This window comes from Rhinolophus sinicus, linkage group LG03 (genome assembly GCF_036562045.2).
Source record: "Rhinolophus sinicus isolate RSC01 linkage group LG03, ASM3656204v1, whole genome shotgun sequence".
NCBI classification, from domain to species: Eukaryota; Metazoa; Chordata; class Mammalia; order Chiroptera; family Rhinolophidae; genus Rhinolophus; species Rhinolophus sinicus.
In genome coordinates this window covers 67,061,159-67,082,300 of record NC_133753.1, presented here as the reverse complement: position 1 = coordinate 67,082,300, position 21,142 = coordinate 67,061,159, and the positions used below count along the sequence as shown (strand labels likewise).

Genomic DNA, 21,142 nt, shown 5'->3' with positions numbered 1-21,142 from the left:
TTGTCAGCTGGCCATGTTAATTGCTGCCCATAGCCTGAGAAATGAGGCAGAGATGGATGCTCAACAAATGCTTTATGCTGGGTTCCCTCCTCCCCGCTTCGTCTAAATGGGCTACCACATTCTTGCTAATGGTCTATACCCAAACTGGGAAAACCACCTGAGTCAAAACACATCTACTGCTTCTCTAGTGAAAAGGGGCACTTTGAGAACAGAACCCAAAATAAGGTATGGTGAACTACTTGCATAACTAAGTAGTTTGAATTTCTTGAATAACTAAGACAGAGCTGGTTTCTTTGGATATAGGACAAGGTGAAGCCACATTTGTCATGGCAGCTTTTCTTGGGATGAGGCACCCCCCCTCCAGCCACGCCCCACTGTGATCCCAGGAGCTGCCTGATTCCCACGTCAGAGCTCTTGCTGGGTGGCCTTCCACTGTGCTTAGCAGTAGCATTGCAGGTAGTTCACCTGGAGGTACAAGCAAGAGGTTCCAGTTATGTGCAATCTCCTGGGACCAGGCAGTGCAATACTGCGTATGATATCCAGAGGAAGGCTGGATGTCATAGCTTGATTGGCAGTTTGTCCTTATGTCGTGCTAAAATTCCCATGGTTAGACCACTTCTGATGGCCAGCGGAGCGAGCATAATCATGTAGAAATGCAAGGTCCAATATGGTAGCTACGAGCAAGATGTGGCTATTGAACACTTGAAATGTGGCTACGAGATGTGCTGTAAGCAGTGACATAGTTCAAAGAAAAGAATGCGATTATCATAGTTTTTGTAATGAATGCATGTTGAATCAATAATATTTTAAATATATTGGGTTAAATAAAATTTATCATTAAAAATAAAAATTCACCTGTTCCTTTTTTGCACTTTAAAAAACATTGCTACCAGAAAATTTGAAATCACATATGTAGTTCACATTTTATTTTATTGGGCAGTGCCAGTTTAGAGATTTCTAGTAAGGTAGACCTGACTTTGAGTCCTGCCTGCAATCCATGGAAGTCACTTAATTTCTCTAAGTCTCAGATTTTTTCTTATAATAATAGTACTCACCACAGTGTTTTTATGAGGATGAACTGAGATAACGTTGGTAAAGCACTTGGAAAATTACCTAGAGCAAAATAAATACTTAATAAATGCTTAAATAAAATCCTAAAACTAATATTCCAAAAATCTAGGTCCTCCTTTGATTACTAACTATTCATGTGTCACTGAAAAAGTCACTTCTTCTCTCTGGTCCTCAGTTTATTCATGTACAAAATTATGAGTTGTACAAAATATTTTCAATTAATTAATTCAAAAATATTTGGTCTACCATGGCCGCAAGCCCAAAGTTCAACAGTGAGTTGATGAGGTGTAGTTAGTTAAGGGAAAGCAGGAATACAACAGTGAATAAGACACTGTATTAGATACCTGTTTTGTTTTCTTGGTTAGCTCTGCCCTCTCCGCCCCCCTTTCTAGAGATTTCCTTCTCTTCCATCCCCATAGTTTCAGTCAGAGCAGCCATGTCAGTACAATGGGTCTGTCCCCTGGTCACAGTTAATTGGTAGAGGAGTGGACATTTTTCCAGGTGGGGCCCAGGCTTTCCTGGGAATTTTATTTGAGATTAGAAGATTACAAATCTATCTGGTTTATTCCAGAGTGGAGGTGATGTCAACTGGAGAGTTATTAGCAATATCCATTTCCAACTCTGTGGACTGGGGAAGAGAGACAGCTGGTCTGTGGTAGCAGCAAAGAATGAAGCAGATGCACAGAGGGAAGCAGAAAGAAGAAAAAAAAGAGAGAGCTCTTATGGGTTCCTTGTTAGGCTCAAGTCCTGCATTCAGTCCATTCCGACACGTAAGAATGGGCTGCACCCCTGGCCTGTATGGTGGGAGCTATCTCCACATGCTTAAAGCAAAACAAAACCCCCTTTGCTGATGTTAAACGGGTTTCCTTTTATTTGCAACCTAAAAAGTTTCAACTAATTTGGACATGCTCCTCATATTTAAGCTCCTGCTTATGGGGAAAAGAAGCTCACAAACCAGTCATTTAACACACTGTAAGATGTTATGAGACAATAGAGAGGAGAGCAAGGGAACGCCCAGTGAAGTGGGGAAGGCTTCACAACCAAAGTATCATTTGAGATGGGGCTTATGAGAATGAAGGGGGCTCTTCCAGGTGAAGAAGGAAGGGTGGACAATTCTAGGCAGAGGCATATACAAGTACCAAGTATGAAGAGAGAGTTACATTGAGCAAATGACATGTAGGTTACTTACTGGATAAAAGGATCTACTGGGATTTTTCAGGGTCTAAATTAACTTTTAATTCTAAACAGTTCTTAGGAACATATAGGACAGAACAGTAAGTGGAAAAATAATGACCTTGGAATAAGGAGACTTGGCTTTTGTCCCACCCCAGACATGGATTAACTGTGTCACCTTGGGTAATTTGCATCACTTCTTTGGGAATTGGTTCCATTATTTGGAAAATGAGGAGGCAGATTCTCTTATCTCTATTGTCCCTTTCAGCTCAAAATTCTGATTCTGTAACTTAACTCAAATATAAAAACTTTGTCACTGCTGACAAAGCATTTCTACTAGGTTTGACGGTGGCAATGATTTAATTTAGATATGTTTCATTTCCTGTCAAAACTGTGATATGCTATATGCTACGTCAAAGAAGTCTTGGTCCAAAGACTTATTTCATAAAATGGGCAATTTTGAAAGTGAATTTCAATAACTAGCATCATCCCTGAGACTGACCTCGTTATTAGCCTTTCAATGCTTTACTTTCTCCACCTGTGCAATGGGCCCAAAGAAATTTGTCCTATATCTAGGTATTACAAAGATAACGAATGATTGAGTTCTGTGGAGGAAAAAAAATTATCCTTATTTGAATATGACAAACAAAAAATATTTCCCATGAAGATATCTCAAAGAATCCTTTTCTAAAAATTGTAGCTATATAAAAATATCATCAAAAGTGGTAAAGGAATGGCAGATTTGCAAAAATTCACATGTGTCCAAGCATAGTGCATTTCTCTCATGTGCATCTTTTATATTCTTTCCCTCCTGTCTTTGGATATCAGAAAAGGGAATTCTTATTCTTTCTCACTACACACCTGTGACAATCTTTTGGCAACTTGTCTTTTTAAGTTTCCTTTGTTTATAGCCAAAGACAAATACTCTATGGGAACAAATGGCACATAATATCGTTTCCTGGACACATTTGTTTTAAGGCCTGGGTGTGTTTGCTAAGCGGAATGTGTTCCTAGCCAAGAAAATGGGGACTATAAGCATATGTGAGGCTGAATGGTAAATAAAATTATTACAATCACAACCAGTAGGAGAATGTGTAGCAAAGGGAAGCTGCACATGTTGTGTCAACAATGTATCTACCTTTATAGTCTTCTAAGACCTCTTTCAAAACACATAGATGCTGAAGTTTTGGTTTAACTATTGGTAAGTTACTACTTTTCTAAATTATCATAAGCAAGAAATCGACAAGCATAATAAGGTTTATAGTGAAATTGCCTGGTACACAAATCCCATTCTTACCAGTAGTGTCCCTTTCTAAGGTGCTTTGTCCGCATGAATTGCTTGATCATCAGGCAACTGAAATGTTAACTATATCACGATGTCCTAGCTCTACCACGCCAGGTAATGAGGCTGCAAGTGTGAAAACTTTGTAGTCCATTATATTTTATACTTTTAAAAAGCATATTTGCATGTTATTATTTATTATAAATTATTATTTTTATCAGAGATAATCTTATCAGGATAATCTTCTGGTTACTGTTAGTCAATATGGACAAAAACTAATATAATAAAATTAGAAGAAAGCACTTGAGGATTTACAAGAGTAATTTAAAAGGTTATATTTAGACCAAATAAATATAAGTATGACAAATTGACAGATGACAAACTTTATAAATGTGGTTTCCACCAGTTATCAAAGTCTGGAAGGACACAAAATATTACAAAAATGTTTAGATAAACAGTGGGTAATATTCAAAGAAGAGAACCATTCTGAAAATGTTCGACGATAATTACAACGTTAATGTTGGAAGCCAAATACAAGGCCTGCTCCAAGAAAACAACTTTTTTTACTGTGGTATAATTGACATATAACATTATGTTAGTATTAGGTGTGTAATATAATGATATGCTATTTGTATACTTTGCGAGACGATCACCATGATGTCTAGTTAATACTTGTCATCATATATAGTTATAAAATTTTTTCTTATGATGAAAATTTTTAAGATATATACACCTGCAACTTTCAAATATACAATGTAGTATTATTAACTATAGCCTCCATGCTGTATATTATATTCCCATTATTTATTTATTATATAACTGTAAGTTTGTACCTTTAAACACCCTTCACTCATTCTGCCTACCTCCCCAGAAAATAATTTTTATACTTACATTTGTGTTATGATACAATCAGTAGATAACAATTAAATACTCTATATCTACCTATGCTTGGTTGGAATAAACACCACTTAGAAAATCTGTATGAAAGTCTTAGAGTTTTATATAGTTTTACTTGGTTTTAGTTTTCTAATGCTGGACTACTAATATTATAAATTTGGAAAGGTTTCTGGTATGATGGTAAAGTGACACCCCCTTGATTGGGAAAGAAGGAAATCTGTCATGTGCCAGACACTACATTACACATTTTCATGTACCTTATCTCGTTAAGCTGAAATGGTTTAAGTTGCCAAACTACCCAGTCAGTAAGCAATAGGATCATAATTCTGAATCCAAGACTGGCCGACTTTCTTTATATTTGGAAGGGTGGTCAATTCGTATTCAGAAACCTTTCTGAATCCAGTACCATAGTGATTCTATTCTGTCATAGTGAGTTTTTAAAAATCTGTTTTTTAATGTTGGGGATATATGTTTCTAAATTCCAAAATTCTGCCCCCAATCTCCCATTGTTCCTGATTCCCCCCCCTCACAATTAGCATCTTCTCAAAGCCCAGAATATGAGCCATTACATATTTCATGCAGAAAATGGCACGCAGACAAAACAAAGTATAGACAGCAGAACTAGGACAGTAAGTAAACTCAATGTAAGGAGGAACTTCTAAAGAAACCTAAGAATTGTCCACAGTGTGCTACTCGCCCTGCTGAAAAAGAAACAGTGATCCGCCCTCAGGAAAACAAGAGTAGGGATTCCTATATTGGTAGAAGTTTGGCTTAATGGTAATCTAAGACGCTTGCCAACTCAATGAATTAGGGAAATAGATTAATCACTCTGAGAGATTATAAGACCACACTTTCCAATTTTGAGCTTCCTCTCCCACCATCGTCCCCACGCCCCACCATTTACCTTGTTGCCCACCCGTAGTCTGAGTGATGCAACTGCTGAGCAGCACCGCGCTTGAAAGACAACAGAACTTTGCAGCCCACAGGTCGCTGATGCTTTTCCCTTACACCACAAACAACGTCTATGTTCAACACACTTTACTCACAGTAATTAAGATGCTCAGGTTATGAGATAACTGCTGGGCGAAATACAATATGCACCTTCCAGAGTTTATTTTCTAGTGGGTGACACAGATAGGAATGAGCAATGGAAAGTAGTATGTTTCTCTATGGCTACTATCTTGAAAGCATTAAAATCTTAATCCCCATATTGTTTCTGCAAAACTGCTTGCCTCCAGTAATGTCAGTAGTGCTAGGCCTCAATTCTTTTCTCTGTGAAATGGGCATATTGATGATGACTTCCTCTGCAGAATTATTGTGTTGTATAAATATATCCATATTATTCAACGTAACACTCACTTTCTGTAATCTTTATCAAGAGGAAAGAATTTCATTTTGGGTAAGAAAGAAACCTACTAAATAGAGTTTTATAAATCACCATTCAAATATTTCCTGAATAATTTTGCATTACCCAATTTAAAATTTAAAGTCCTTATCAATAATTTTAGAACTGTAAGTATATTTTTAATCCTTTTTTTTTCACAGAAGATAAAACTGAGAGCCAGAAAAATCAAGGGAATTGCTAACCGTCACTCAGCTACTAACCTGTTTCCCTGAAAATAAGACCTAGCCGGACGATCAGCTCTAATGCGTCTTTTGGAGCAAAAATTAATATAAGACCCGGCATTATTTTACTATAAGACTGGGTATAATATAATATAATATAATATAATATAATATAATATAATATAATATAATATAATATAATATAAATAGTGGGTCTTATATTAATTTTTGCTCCAAAAGATGCATTAGAGCTGATCGTCTGGCTAGGTCCTATTTTTGGTTCTAAGTGGCTGGATCAGCCTGGGTCAGTTTCTGACTTTCTGATGCCTGCCCCAGTGTTCATGTGTCTAATATGTGTCTGAGGGTACTGGGTTTACCAGATTGTAAGTGGAAAATGAGTATGATGACAAATGTTTACCTTGGTATTTTTATGTTCTCTTAGCTTCCTTTTTAAATTCATTTTTGTTCATATAACACAGCTGAGTGAAGTATAAAGCATCTAGAAAATAGTCATTAAGAACTTCCGTATTTAAGCACATCTCTATAGAATTTTGTTATTGCAAGTGTAATTACCAACCAACTAACAGTTGTTAGAAAACTAAGAAAAAAGATTAACTTAATTTTGCATTATATATACAATTCTCTTTGAGGTTATCCAGATTTATTCCCATTAATATAAATATATTCCTATAGATTATTGTGTATATCCATAAATTAGATTTCTTAGAACCATGTGAGCTCAGATGGAAAATTTTCTATATATGCCAAAAAACAAAAAAAAAGTTTTCCTGGTCTTTTCAGGTTGAAGTCAATAAAGGAGTAATTTGAAATCTAAATCATGACATCTCTAGACAATATAATATAATGAATATACATATAATATGTCCTACCTTCATCCCTTATTTGGATTGATTTGTTCTTGATCATACCTGAATGAGTTTGCTGTTTCTCCAAGTCCAAGTGGAAAATTTCTTATTCTGGTTCCATCTTCCTTGAACAGCTGTGGTAAACCTTTCTCCTGATGGAGAAAACACACATAATATGACATTAATATCAGTAGTACTCCAAATAAGCAAAATCCCCAAAGTTTAGCTGAAGCTCCACCCTTTTTTTCTCATTCAAGAAAGCTGATCTGCATGAATGTTGTATTTTTACAGTAACAATTAAACACTTCCTTCCTTCCTTCCTTTCTTTCCTTCCCTCCCTCCCTCCCTTAGTCTCTCCCTCCCATCCTTTCTTCCTTCTCTTTTTCTTCCTATTTTCTTTCTATCTATCTATCTATCTATCTATCTATCTATCTATCTATCTATCTATCTATCTATCTATCTATCTATATCATCTCCATCAACATCATCATCATCATCTATATATTTGTTTTCAAGCATTAGCACATCAGCTATTGTCAGTAACTCACTTCACAAGTTATCAGCTGTACCAAGGTACCAAGACAACACTGGTTGGGATCACTCCAACTCAGAGAGAGGGAGTACAGATCTGCATGGGATGCAGTGGATTTGTCACCTGCCACCTTCTGATGTCCGACTCTACGAGGAACATTTTTAATATCTGATATTGCCTGGGCTAGGAATCACAGAACTTGTGAAGATATTTCACAAATTATCATTTTTCTGTCTGTGTGTATTTTGATTTTTATGTGTAGATCAATATTAAGAACTTTTTAGCACTATATTTCTGTTGATTAATCTGAATAGTGTGCATATCTGCGGGGTGGGTAATGACAAATGCCATTTCATTTTCTTGCCGATTCAGACTCTTGGGAACACTGTAGACCACATTATGGCACACTTGAGCATGGCTGGTGGGCTGGTCTTTACCCTCAGTTAGACTGTGTGGGGGTTCCCACTTGGCCACCTCTCAGTAGTGTAACCCTGGCCATCACATTTCCTTTCTGTGTTTGCTTCTATTACCAGGAAAACGAGGAAGAGCGCCGTGAGGACTGAATGAGATATTATGTATGAAGCGTTTCCCCAATTCCTGGCACACAGTATGTACTTAATAATAACCATAATAATGAATATTATATAATTCTATTGACTCACACCAGAATGTAATGAGCAGGTAGCCAAACAATGATTTTAGATTTTGCCCTATTTGTTCTCCACAAAGATGAGAAGTTCCAAGTGCGGGGTACTGAAAGCAGGTATCCATGCCTCATGCCTGACTAAAGGGTCTGTCAGGTGAATGCTGAAAGAAATTCCAAAGGATATTCTTTCTAAAGCAAACTAGCTTCTGTGAGTCACACCTGAGGAAGACACAGACATACAAAATTCCCTCTATAATACTACTTGCTATATTGATTGGTTTTACTAGCTTAACCTTTTTGAGTCTGTTACTCTCTCATAAATGTTGTTAGTGTTTGGTGTACTCGATGTTAAATGGATAGCACAGTATATTGATTCTGAATCTAATTTTGGTTTCCAGGGTATTGAGGGTAACTGAATCTGGCATTTAGAGCATTCCAATACTGCATGAGGCTTCTCTAAAATATTTTTGACTGAAGAAAGACATTATAAGCGCATTTAAAGAGTTCCTAGTAAAAATTAAGTCTATGCAATTTTTTTTATTGAAAATATCATTAGGCAGCATTGAAGAACTAAATTTATACCGATAATCATTACAATGATGAAAAAATTCCTTGCTTCAATAATTGATTTATGCGTCATTTAAATGTACAGAGTAGTTCCAATATAATTTCTTATTAACTCTAATGACGAATTTTAAAGTAGCATGACTCTGAAATAAAGATGAAAATTCTCCATACAACTTATTGCATTTAAATGGATTTAATATTTAATATTTAAAAAATCATTTGAAGTAAATAGCCATCATGAATCACTGCAAATATACTAAAATGTAATTAAACGCTTTTTCCTTTTTAAATGCATCTCCTTGTTTCATAATAAATTATTTTTGCACTCTTTTTTCTCTTAAGCTGTGCTATTGCTTTCGAAATCACTTTTAATTGTGAAATAACATGAACTCTAAAATTCAGTGAATTCATAAAAATATCTTCTCTTAGGAAATTCAAAATAACTGAATTATTGCTTAACATTTGCATTTATCTTCAATTATTTAAATCATGTTAGTAAACACTCAGATTTCTAAAATAGAAGGAAAAAAAATAAAATTTGAGGAGGGGTAAGATTCTATATTTGTAAGGCTTTCACTAGATAAAATTGTGCACACAGAGAAACTACTCTGTGACCACGTTCTGTCCTTGAAATTTTCTGTTGTGACAATATGTTTCATCAATGGGAGTAGAGATAGGCTTGATATAGTCCCTACTGGCTAGATCCAGAAATCAGGCATCTAAGATTTCAGAGCAGTGACCCAGGAGTTCCTGGGTCTGTCCTGTGGCACTATGAAATTAGGTCATGTAGAGTCATTTTAAGTATGGTTCTCATCAGAAGGTTGGGCAATGTGGGCTATTAGCAGATTCTCTTTGAACCTTAAGAATGTGACAGAGATTGTGAACAATCACACACATACACACACAGACACAGACACACACACACACACATACACACTGACAAAAATCAATGAATAAGAAAAAATTAGAATCCTGGGATAATCTCTAACCCATACGCTGTAAAGAATAAATGTATTTCAAACATGTTACAGAACGTCAGGGAAGCAGCATTTCTGCCTGAATTCAGGCAGTTTGGAAGCACTCACGACTCAGCTCTGGGAACTTAGTTTTTGTAGCTAATCTTGAAAAAGGAGCCAAAAGATCTACTAGTTTAGGTTCAGTGACTCACTTGACCACAAGTAACTTTGTAAGAGCTGTTGTCTCATCGGTTACATAAGGACCATGCTAATTTTCTGACAGATTCTTGGAGTTTATAGAATGGCCATATAGGTTAATGTTTTTTTAAAGTTAGGTCGATTATATAATTTTGACATCTAAACCAGGACGCTTTTGAGACAGAAGGAGGGAGGCACTAATAATTATACTGGGGAAGATGCATAATCCAGGACTTTCTTGGGCAAACAGGGACATGTGTTCACTCTGGGTGAACTTTTAAAACGAGAAAGCATTGCTCAACTATAAGATAATGGTGGTGGTGATGGCATCTGAAACCCAGCTTCCAAACCTAGTTTGACAACGTACAGTGAGTTTTTCTGCGATATCATGGGTGGGAAATGAAGCTGGCACAACCTGTGCAGTTTACAGTGGAGGACACGTGTTAACATGAAATTGGTATTTCTGGAAAACAATTTCCTAACTATAATAAAATAGCTTTATGTTTCAAAGCCTATAGATAGAATAGTGGGCTTTTTTGTTTGTTTTTGGTTAATCTATACTCTCTTTAAAGCAATAATAAATAAAGTTCCCTTGTCAATTTTTTTTCCTCCCTTAAACCAGCCTTTCAAATCATGTAATTGAAAACAATGGATGAGGATACCTTTGTATTTTCCCAGTTTAATAGAGCTCATACAGAAGAACAGTTGTGTGATATTCGTCAAGGTTGTTATCATAGTTATTAATTTTGGCCAAGAAAATGAGTCTATTGACATGAATAATCTTGATGTTTACTTAGAGAAAATATATTTTTTTTATTTCCACACTATCTTTCTTCTGTGTCTCTATTGTGCTTGGAGAAAAGAATACGGAGGATAAAAATACCATATTTTTGCAATTCTTTGTTATAACTCTAGAGATGAAAAGCATTACTTACTGAAGTTTGTATTACTTAGTCAACATTGTGCAATGTTAAAAAATTCAGATAAGCTACAGTCAAGTGGGTTTTTTCTTCCTAGAAAACTATTACAAAAGATTTATTCTTTTATGACACTTTAGTATTAAGCTAGTTGTTAGAATCAGTGCTATTAGGAAATATTACCAAATAATGGGCTAACTGGTTATAGGGCCTTTATTCCTAAGAATCCATAGGTGGCTTACATTTAAGTTTATCTCATTTTACATAGAAATATCCTGTTTACTTATCACTACAACAGGATGGTACCAACAAGAATAATTGCCTTAGCATATACTGTGTAAAGATTAATAAGAAAAAATTATATTATCAAACACAGAATAGATGACATTCATCTTGTTGATCCCAAACTGCACACATTAAATAAGTTTTGGAATTGCATTTTTTTTTTTTTTTACTAAAAAATTTAAAACCATTTGAAATACACACACACACACACAGGGTGCCAAAAAAGTATATACACGTGACTTAATCTTTGCTATCGGTATATACTGAGTATTACAATTTTAACACAGTTTTCCTTTCTTAAAATGTATATACATTTTTTTGGCACCCTCTCGTAGGTATACATATATTAGAAATGCTAAGTTTGAAATCCAAGAAATGCTCTCTAATTTCTAGGACTCAGTTTTTTGTTTTTTTTTTAATGCAAAATTCTTCAATAATATCTAAAAACAAGGCTAGAAGTATGAGTTGTCACCTGAATCATGCAAACCCTATTGGTCAATCTAGAAAAAAAGCAATGTTTCACTGACATTTGAAATAGAATTGGAAATTACACCTTTTATAAAAAACGGGGTGGTTATAGTGAACTATGTTTTGTAAATGAGTATCATTTTGTAAATGGGCATACTTCATGTTTAAGTAACGGCCTATACTTTCTGAAACTTGGTCTCCACAATAAATCATACAGTTTATAACTTAAGGGCCCATCACATCATATTGTTTCTGAAAGAAGAATGGACCATGTGCATGTTAAAGTATGTTTGGTTTAAGTGAAAAAGAATATAAGATATAGGACATAATTTTATGACTTCAGTCACCCTTGAGATTTTCTTTACATCAGAGATACTCAAAATAAAAGTGGATTTTTACAGTTCCCCCGCCCCCAATTTCAGCTTTATTATGCCATCAGTTCATATAAATAATCAGCAATATATATCTCAGAATTTTTCACACATTATTAATTTTGACACAGAAAGACAGCATATTCCTTAGAGTCACATTTTTTTATATTTTCTGCTGTTAATTTTAAAAGCATGAAGGTTCAACATCTCATAATATGAATTTTAATAACACTAAAATTATATCAAATTTGCTTTATATGTAACCCTTATTTTTTTAAACATCTGGGAGTTGTAAGGAAAAATTGCTAATTGTTGGACAGCGACAAATCCAGATTCAGTCTTATCCATATGTCATTATATACCAGCTGGTATTTATTGAGTACTTACTGATTGCTTGGCAAAGTGCTGTGTTTGCTCAGTGAGGATCCAGTGATTCTATCCCAACTCTATAAGGTTCATCAACTATTATTCTGCTTTAACAGATGAAGAAACTAAGACTCAGGAGAGGTTAAATAACCTGGTCAAGTCCCAAACATATTAAATGTTGGAGCTTGTATTGGGTCCCAGGCAGTCTGATTCTAACATCTGAGGATTTGGCTACATATATACATACTTCCTACACAACCCAGTTGGGGCTAGGAATGGAGCAGTTAAGAGAAAACACTTTAGGAGAAGAATCAAAAGAAACATTACAGATATACATTCATAAGATACTCTATTTTAACATATAAACATAGTTTAACATAGGTTAACATATTTTAACATAAATATTTAACATAACATATAACATATAAACACTTATTTTATTTTATATTTTGATGTACTGTGAAAGCATTTTCTTTGAGGATAGATCTACTGACTGAAATTCCATAGCATTTTCTTGCATAAACATCTACACTGTATTTTTCACAATCTTGAGTGTCAATATCTTTAAGTGGTGTAAAAACATTTGTAAAGGAATATAAGTGAATTTTTATCCTAGATTCCTACAAATTTTGTTTCTAATGTTTTATAGCTGTCTCATCCACACCTAAGTGCACAGCAATTACTTTTTGTAAAAAGCAATTTTTCTTTATCCATTTTAACACATTCATCATTTTGATTTCTCAAGAACTCTCTTTGCATACTTATACCTATTTCGTGTATTTAATTAAGTTACGAAATTACAGTAACTACTACTGGCATAAATAGGATTAAAAATGAAAATAATATGCCTTGGGAATTATACAACTCAACTAGCATCCAGCACGCACTGGGGACATCAGTTTGTAAGTTTTAAAGAGGGAATGAAGACTCTCCATTCTCTTCTTGGCTGTAGATAGGCTGTAAAACCCCCTTGCTATTTCTGTGATATTCTTAGACTATCTCTGAATGAAAGAAGTTGTATAAGTCCAAAGTAGGAAAAAGGTAATCTCAGGATTACAAACTGCCTCAATGTGATAATACATTATCTAATTGTGATTATGAAACGGATGTGCTCGTTAACATATATATATGCTCATATTTAAATTTTAAATGTTTTGAGCAATTTTTAAATGCTTTTATACTTTCCTAAAAGTCTTCCAGTCAAGCATCAAAAAAAAATATGTTGCAGAAGTGTTAATTAAGGGCTAAAAAAAAAAAAAAACACTAAATAAATTATGTTTCTTCATTCTAACTATGATATTTTTGAACATAAAAATATTTAGCATCCTATTACAGAGCAATCTTTTGTGCTATATATTACATTAAAATAACATGATATTTAAAATATATTTCGACTAAGGTATATATTTTTGACTTGATAAAATAATTTGAAAGATGCCAACTCACAACATATAATTCTGGTTATTTTAATAAAATAAAACAGAAGCACTTTCATTCTAATAAGAATATGCCAGGCCTGAAGTCACACCTTCCTGTACATCTAACAGTATTCTCATCTTATCACATTTTAAAAATCCACACCTCATATTTTCTGTTACCTTATATGGATGGTGCTAATGACACACGTAGTAAACCTTCTATTAGCCTTGTAGTTGAATAGGATTTGTTTAATTTCAGCTGTCAAATACTGTGGGGGGAAAAAACACCCACTCTGGTAACCCTGGGAGTTAAAAGTAAATGTTTCACAAACAGAAGTAATTTATTGATCACATTCTCTGCCAGCATAAAATTAAAGGTGCAGAATATGTCCATTTGGGAAGCCTGATGACTTACTTTTTTGAGTGGTTTAAAAGAAACTTTGAACAAGGTTCTTTTTAAAACAAGTAAAAGAAACTAAAAGTTGTGAATGGTATGTATTCTCATTTATGCCAAAGTAATCATTCCTTATGATGTTTTACAAAATAGTTTCTCAGTGATTTAGGTACATAGTAATAGCAACAGCAACAATAGATAACTTGTTGGCTGATAACAGCTAACAGATAACACTCATAGAGCCAGTCATTTTAACTTTCTATATATATTCAACTAGACATATATTGACTCATTTAATCCTCACAACAACACAATGAGTTAAATGTCATTACTTTCCCACATTTTCTGATGGGAAAACTGGAGTAGAAAAAGTTTAGGTGACTAGGACAAGTTTGAGTAACTCAATAACAGGCACTCTAAATTTTATTATTATTAAAAAGCATTTTAGTTGGCTTGCTAAGATTTTTCGAAAAAATATCATTACATTATCTATAAATAGTGGTGACATCTTTGTTTTTATGGTAATTCTATATTATAGATATCATATTGTATTTGCACCTCTAATACAATACTAGTAGTGACAGTAAGTATCCCTGCCTATTACTAAAGATAAATAAAAAGTTACTAATGTTTCTTCATTTGATTTGCTGCTTGTTCTTGGCTTTTGTAAATGTATTTAACTTACACAAAAATGTTTCTTCAAATTCTTGCTTAACAATAGGGTTTATATTAATAAAAATAATCAAGTTATAGCAAACTGAATTTTGTTAAACATCTTGTCAGTATTAATGTAATCTTTTTTCCTTTAAAATGACTTAAGGTTGATGAACTTTCTATTGTTAAACCATCCTTGCATTCCTAAAATAAATCTACTTGACAGAAATGATTATTTAAAATGATATTCCTGGATTTGTTTTGCTGATACACATTTTGCTTTAGATACTGGTTCTGACATAGTACTCTGTAATCATATAAATATTTCTGCAGAAAAATGTGTGAATATTCAGACAAAGTGGGACATAAAAGGTCAGGCTTTTATAACAAATGAATTAAAAGAAACCAAAAACTTGATTTTGGATAAAGAACTGAGCATAAGAGATAGTATGTGCCTACATAGGAATTGTAGGCTCCTTTAAAGTTATACCTGCATCTGATCTTCTACCTTTTAAATGATAAGACTTTAACATCCTCCATAACTATTGATATATTAAAATTTCTATTCTTCTTGGGTCAACTTTTAACATTCATATTTTATTGGGAATATATATATATATATATATATATATATATATATATACACACACACACACATATAGATAGATAGATAGATAGATAGATAGATAGATAGATAGATAGATATGTGTGTATATATATATATTTTCCCTATATTTAAATTTATTGTTATGAGAAGAGTGTAGAGATGAGAAATTAGTTAAGCACTAGAGTTTGGAATGTATTTAGAATCCAGGATAACAAAGAACATCAATATAAGAATCAGAAAGAAAATAGCCAGAAAGCTGCAAGGAAAATTTTGTTAGTGTAGAATCATATGAGATAAAGGGAAGAAAATTTCTGAATGTATTAATGTAGTTCCAGTTACTTCTTAATATAAAGACTTGTATCTACTTTATCTAGGGTTTAAATTCAAGTTGGGCTGTGGCTACTTCTGATAACTTATAGACAGTGTCTCAGATATAAAGAGAGGCTAGCGATCCTAAAATAATCCTAACAGTTTTATTCAATGCAGTCACTTGGATTCAGAGTGTACTCCTAAAGAGATATTTAGAAGAAAAAAAATAAAAAAATAAAAAAGAAGAAAGACCTATGGACAGTTCAAGAGTGATTGAGAATAACCTGTGATTTAGAAGAAATTAAGCAAAATTAAGCAAATCCTACAGTGCTTCCTCTATTTTGGATTTCTGATGCTTCCCTTGATCGTCTGTACAATGTTTCTATAGTCACTTCAAAATCTAATTTATTTGAATTTACTTTTCATTTGGATAGCTCTCCTTCCAACTCCCATTAGAGAACTTGAATTGTTTTTAACTGATTGATTTTTTTTCCTTGCTGACCATAGACTACACAAATACATATTGACTTTAAGAAAAGTTTACTTAAACTTCTAATTCTAGAAAAACAAAGGTTTTTTTGTAGTTGAAATAAAGATGCTTACATTTCCTTCTGTTAATCTGCCTATCAAAATACATCCACCAGAGAGCTGTTTCTAGGCAAAATGCATCAGTTAGTGGTGTTTACCACTTTATTCAAAGGCTCACAAAAGGAACATTTTTCTATCAAAGATTGTTCTTTTCCTTGGTAATCACATCTAACTAAAGTTTAAAGACTATGTTAGAAGATCACACAGCAATCTTTAATTTGTAATCAACTATACTCCTTTTAAAGAAGTCTGAACTAGTCAAAATGTAATGTCAGTAAAAAAAAAAAAAATCTGATGAGGTTGAATCTTTGCTTATAGTTCCTGTTTTCAGTCTGTTTCAGTTATTCTTCTCATACCACTAGTCTCTTTGAATGTAGTAGCTTACTGAGGTTCCTGACTTCATAAAATATGAAAACGCTTTGAATTTCATGGCAAAATTCCTGGTATTTAGCAGTAGATCACTGAGATGACATTTGGGACAACAAATCTTCCGAAAGAGGCAGGGAATATAATCGAGAATGAAGAAGCACTGGGAAAGAATGCTGGAAGAAATGACTTGGCGGGAAATACAGAATGTTTATAATGTGGAAAATGAAATGTTCTTTTTGGAAAAATCTGTAAATTCTATATTTCATTATGGAATAATGGCCTTCCTAGACTTCAGAAAGCTTTTTTTTTTCTTTTTTCCTGATTGATAATAAATTCCATTTTAAATTATTTCTTTTTTCTAGTTACTGGATAATTTTACCTTAGAATGAGTTTAGGATATTTGGACAGCCCCAAAGTAGTGGCTATAAAGTTTCTTTGTCCAAAAAGGACTTCCTTCTTTGACTTAGCTCTCTTGATGCATTTCCTAATCATCTCAGTTGAAATTGATCTTGCTTGTACTCTCTTAGAACAATTATTTTAAACAACTCACCTGCATTTAGTATGTGTTTCTATATGATCTATGTACTTAAATGCGTATGTTACCTATTGTCCCTTTTCTGACCCCGATGAAGTACCAAGCAACTTAGGATCTGTCTTGTTTCAAATCCATTTTGAAAAAAAGCAGGAACGAAAAAGGACATTAGTAAATAAATTAATGTATCTATGGTCATTTGGTCATTGGCTAGATCTTGTTTAACTTTGCATAATTTGTAGCACCTACAAAGATACTTGCAGCTCAACAGAGATACTTTTACTGTGCCCTAACCCCACGCCCAATCTATCCTCCATATTGCTTAATGCCTGAGTTACTGTTTTGATACACAAATTCTTTAATATTATGTTCCCCCACCAGTAAAATTCTTCAATAGCTATTCATATCTTTATGCATAAAGTTCTAACTCATATCAAGGAACAATGTTTTTCTTCATGTGGATCCACCTAGGTCTCTGGTCCTAACCCCAGCTACCATTCCAGTGCATGCCCTTTACCCCAGATATGTAAAACTTATTGTGAGTTTCTCAAATGCTCTCCTCGGGCTCTTTCACTACTCTGAACCATCCTGCGTGCTGTTCCCTTGGCATAGAATATCTTTCTCTTTCTAACTCTTTTGTATCCTGTGAAACTCATTTGATTCATTTGAAGTGTTTCCAAGATACCTCACCTTGCCCACTGAATTTAATTCCCAAGTATAGCTTTCTCCTAGAATATCTTTTATATGTATCTTTTGTCAATATTTTCTAATATAATATTATAACTGTGGGCTCTCGTGGCTATTTCTCCTAGTGGAATAGAATTCTCATACACTGTATGCAGGCTAGTGCTTAGCAGAGTACAGCCATGGAATAGGTTTTTGATAAATAACCTTGAATAAATAAATAAGTGAACTAATTAATACTACCTTTTGCATAAATCAAGACAAAGCAGTCATTCTAACACAGAGGATTAAAAATTGATAAACAACTCTCAGGAAACAACAGACAAAACACAAATAAAGGTATATGAAATGCCTATAAGCAGGAAATTATTATAATCAATATAATTGTTTTTAGCATAATGTATGGGCTTTGAAGAAGAAATGCTGTTGTTTTTAACTTAGTTTGAATGATGCTACTGAAACCTACAACTGTCAGTCATGTCTGTTAAACCAATGGCTCTTAACAAACAATGCACATCATTTTTAATGTTCCAACATTAGGTATAGGATGGCTCCTGGGGCATCTGTAATATCATTACGTTTTCTCCAAGATTCTTGTATATTTTCAGTTAGGAAAAAATTGTATGAAAGTTTACTCAAATTTTTGAAGAAATTCCTTCTCTAGTCAAAAGCTATTAGCAGGCTGATGTCAGTTTCACCTTGTTTTCCACTCTTAAAATTATTCATTTGTCCTTAAAAATACCTTCATTGGATTGACGTCATAGGAATGGTGGCAGCGAGACACATGTTTTGAGTTCTCCTCCGGATCTTATCACAAATGGGACATCTATAACCCATCAAACGACTCTCTGCTCATCACGCAGAACAGCTAAGAGACTCGTGCAAGGATTACTTGAAGGTGGGCAAATTGGGCGAGCAGGGGAAGAGGGAAGGGAGCAGAGTGGAGACATGGCCTGCACCTTTGGCTGTGGAAACGTGGCCCACATCTGTGGCTGTGGAAACATGACCGGCATCCGCAGGTGCAGAGACACAGGGGATCCCAGGCGGAACAGAGAACACAAAAGCCAGGAGGTGGGCTCTTTCCCTGAGTCCCACAGCTGATCTCTCCCGCCGAGGGGGCAGCATATCCAGCATTTGAGGCAATAACCTCAGTTGATACCTCCTGTTGGGCCCTAGGCTGGACAAAGGACACAAACTCCAACCTGGGCCCCTCCTCCCCCCCCTTCCAATCCTACACCCACCCTTCCAGAGACTTAAACTGGCCCATGAATTGAGTAGTAGTGTCAGATTACAGAGGAGCCTTAGTGCTCAGGCTCTGGGAAGACTGGCATGCAGCTCTGACCCAGGGAAGAGGCTGGGAAGAGTGTGATTTTTGCTGGGCTAGGAGAGAAGAGACTCCTCCACCCCCAGCCACCACCTTTTCTGGCCTGCAGGAAGAGTGTGACACGGCTGGGCTGGGAGAGAGAAGACCCCTCCATCCCCAACCCCCACCCTTTCTGGCCTGCCTTGGGAAGGGCAATTACAACTGCCCTTCCAGGGATCAGCAGTAAGTGGCAGACGCAGCCCCAGGCTTTCAGCAGCTCAGAAATCTCCCGTCAGCCACACACACACACACACACACACACACACACACACACACACGGAAGAAGTGCCCTAAGACTCAGGAGAACTGGACACAGGGCTGGTGGTGCTACTCTCAGTGCGCGTATGTGCAGGCAAGAGCAGAAACTGCACTGACTTTGTAGAAACTACCATCCAGACCCCTCAGTCCCACGCATCTAAATCTGCAGTCCTAACGTCATTCTGGGCACCAGGTGACCGGCTCTGCCTGCCCAATACGCAGGGGACTCTTTGGTACAGGAGAGGACAACCTGGAGATTACTTGGTGGGCTTAAGCCAAGACTGGTGCTGCTTTTTGCTTTGTTTTGTTTTGTCTTTATATCTTTGATATCTTTGCCTGTGTTGAGTGTGGGTTGTCAGTTGTTTTTACATGTGAACGTATTTGATTTTTTCTTTGTTCTTGTTGTTGTTGTTGTTGTGATTGGTGATTTGCTTTGTTCTGAAATTGCCCTACCAGGGCCCAGCTTAAGTAGGCACAAGATTCAACATACCCAGCGGCCAACTCCAGACCAAACGAGAGTACTACCAGGTTTGACCTACAAGTGACACACCCAGAGGGAATTCTCTACAGGCACAAGACCCCATAGAGGCCAAACCACATTTAAGTGGTCAACCCTCACGCAGCAGAACACCCTGAGGTGGGCATAGCCAAGTCTCACAACTAGTCAGCCTAGGAGTTAACCCCACTTACTCACAAGCGAAAAGCAATTAAAGATCTTCTTTAACAGGACAATATATATACAACACAAGAGTCACCTTTGGAGCATACGCAGAGGAGAAGAATGAAGTAGTGCAAGTCAAATGTAAAGGACACGTACTGCATAAGATAACCCAGCAAGAACTAAGAACTCTAGGGGATCTACCTAATACATCAAAGCAAACACAGAGAGTCAGCCAGAATGGGGAAACAAAGACACATGTCCCAAATAAAAGAACAGAAGAAACCTCCAGAAACGGAACCAAATGAAACAGAGGTAACCAACCTATCAGAGACAGAGTTCAGAACACTGATGATAAGAATGTTTAAGGAGCTTAGAGATGACATAAATAAGGATGTAGAAATCATAATGAACAACTAGTTAGAACTAAAGAACACAATTACTGAAATAAAGAATTCACGTGAAGGAATTAACAGCAGGTTAGATGAAGCAGAGGATTGAATCAGTGACTTAGAAGACAAGTTAGCAGATATCACCTAAATGGAAGAACAAAAAGAAAAAAGAATAAAAAACAATGAAGATGGTTTAAGAGACCTATGGATAACATCAAGCGCAACAACATGCGCATCATAGGAATACCAGAAGGTGAAGAAAGGAAGCATGGGATTGAGAACATATTTGAAGTAATAATGTCCAAAAACTTCCCTAACCTGATGAAGGAAACCAAGATACAAGCCCAGGAAGTGCAGAGAGTTCCAACCAGGATAAACCCAAACAGGTCCACACCAAGACACATTATAGTTAAAATGGCAAAGGTTAAAGACAAAGAGAGAATCCTAAAAGCAGCAAGAGAAAGACAGAGGGTTACATACAAGGGAATTCCCATAAGTCTATCAAATGACTTTTCTACAGAAACATTGAAGGCCAGGAGGGAGTGGTAGGAGATACTCAAAGTGATGGAAAGCAAAGGCCTACAACCTAGATTGCTTTATCCAGCAAGGCTATCATTTAAAGTTGATGGAGAGCTTCCCAGAAAAGAATAAGCTAAAGGAATTTATTACCACCAAGCCAGCATTGCAAGAAATACTAAAAGGACTTCTGTAAATAGAAGAAAGATGAAAACAATCTAACTACAAATTTTAAAATG

General features: G+C 35.4%; 1 long non-coding RNA gene across 3 annotated transcripts in view; it reads right to left on the bottom strand.

Moving 5' to 3' along the window:
• Window positions 1–21,142, bottom strand: part of LOC141570601 (uncharacterized) — a 685,104-nt gene that overhangs the window by 230,206 nt on the left and 433,756 nt on the right. For all 3 annotated transcript variants that reach the window (XR_012494789.1, XR_012494788.1, XR_012494790.1), the window contains one exon: window positions 6,919–7,007. This is a non-coding gene — a long non-coding RNA (uncharacterized LOC141570601). The remainder of the gene's footprint in view (window positions 1–6,918; window positions 7,008–21,142) is intronic.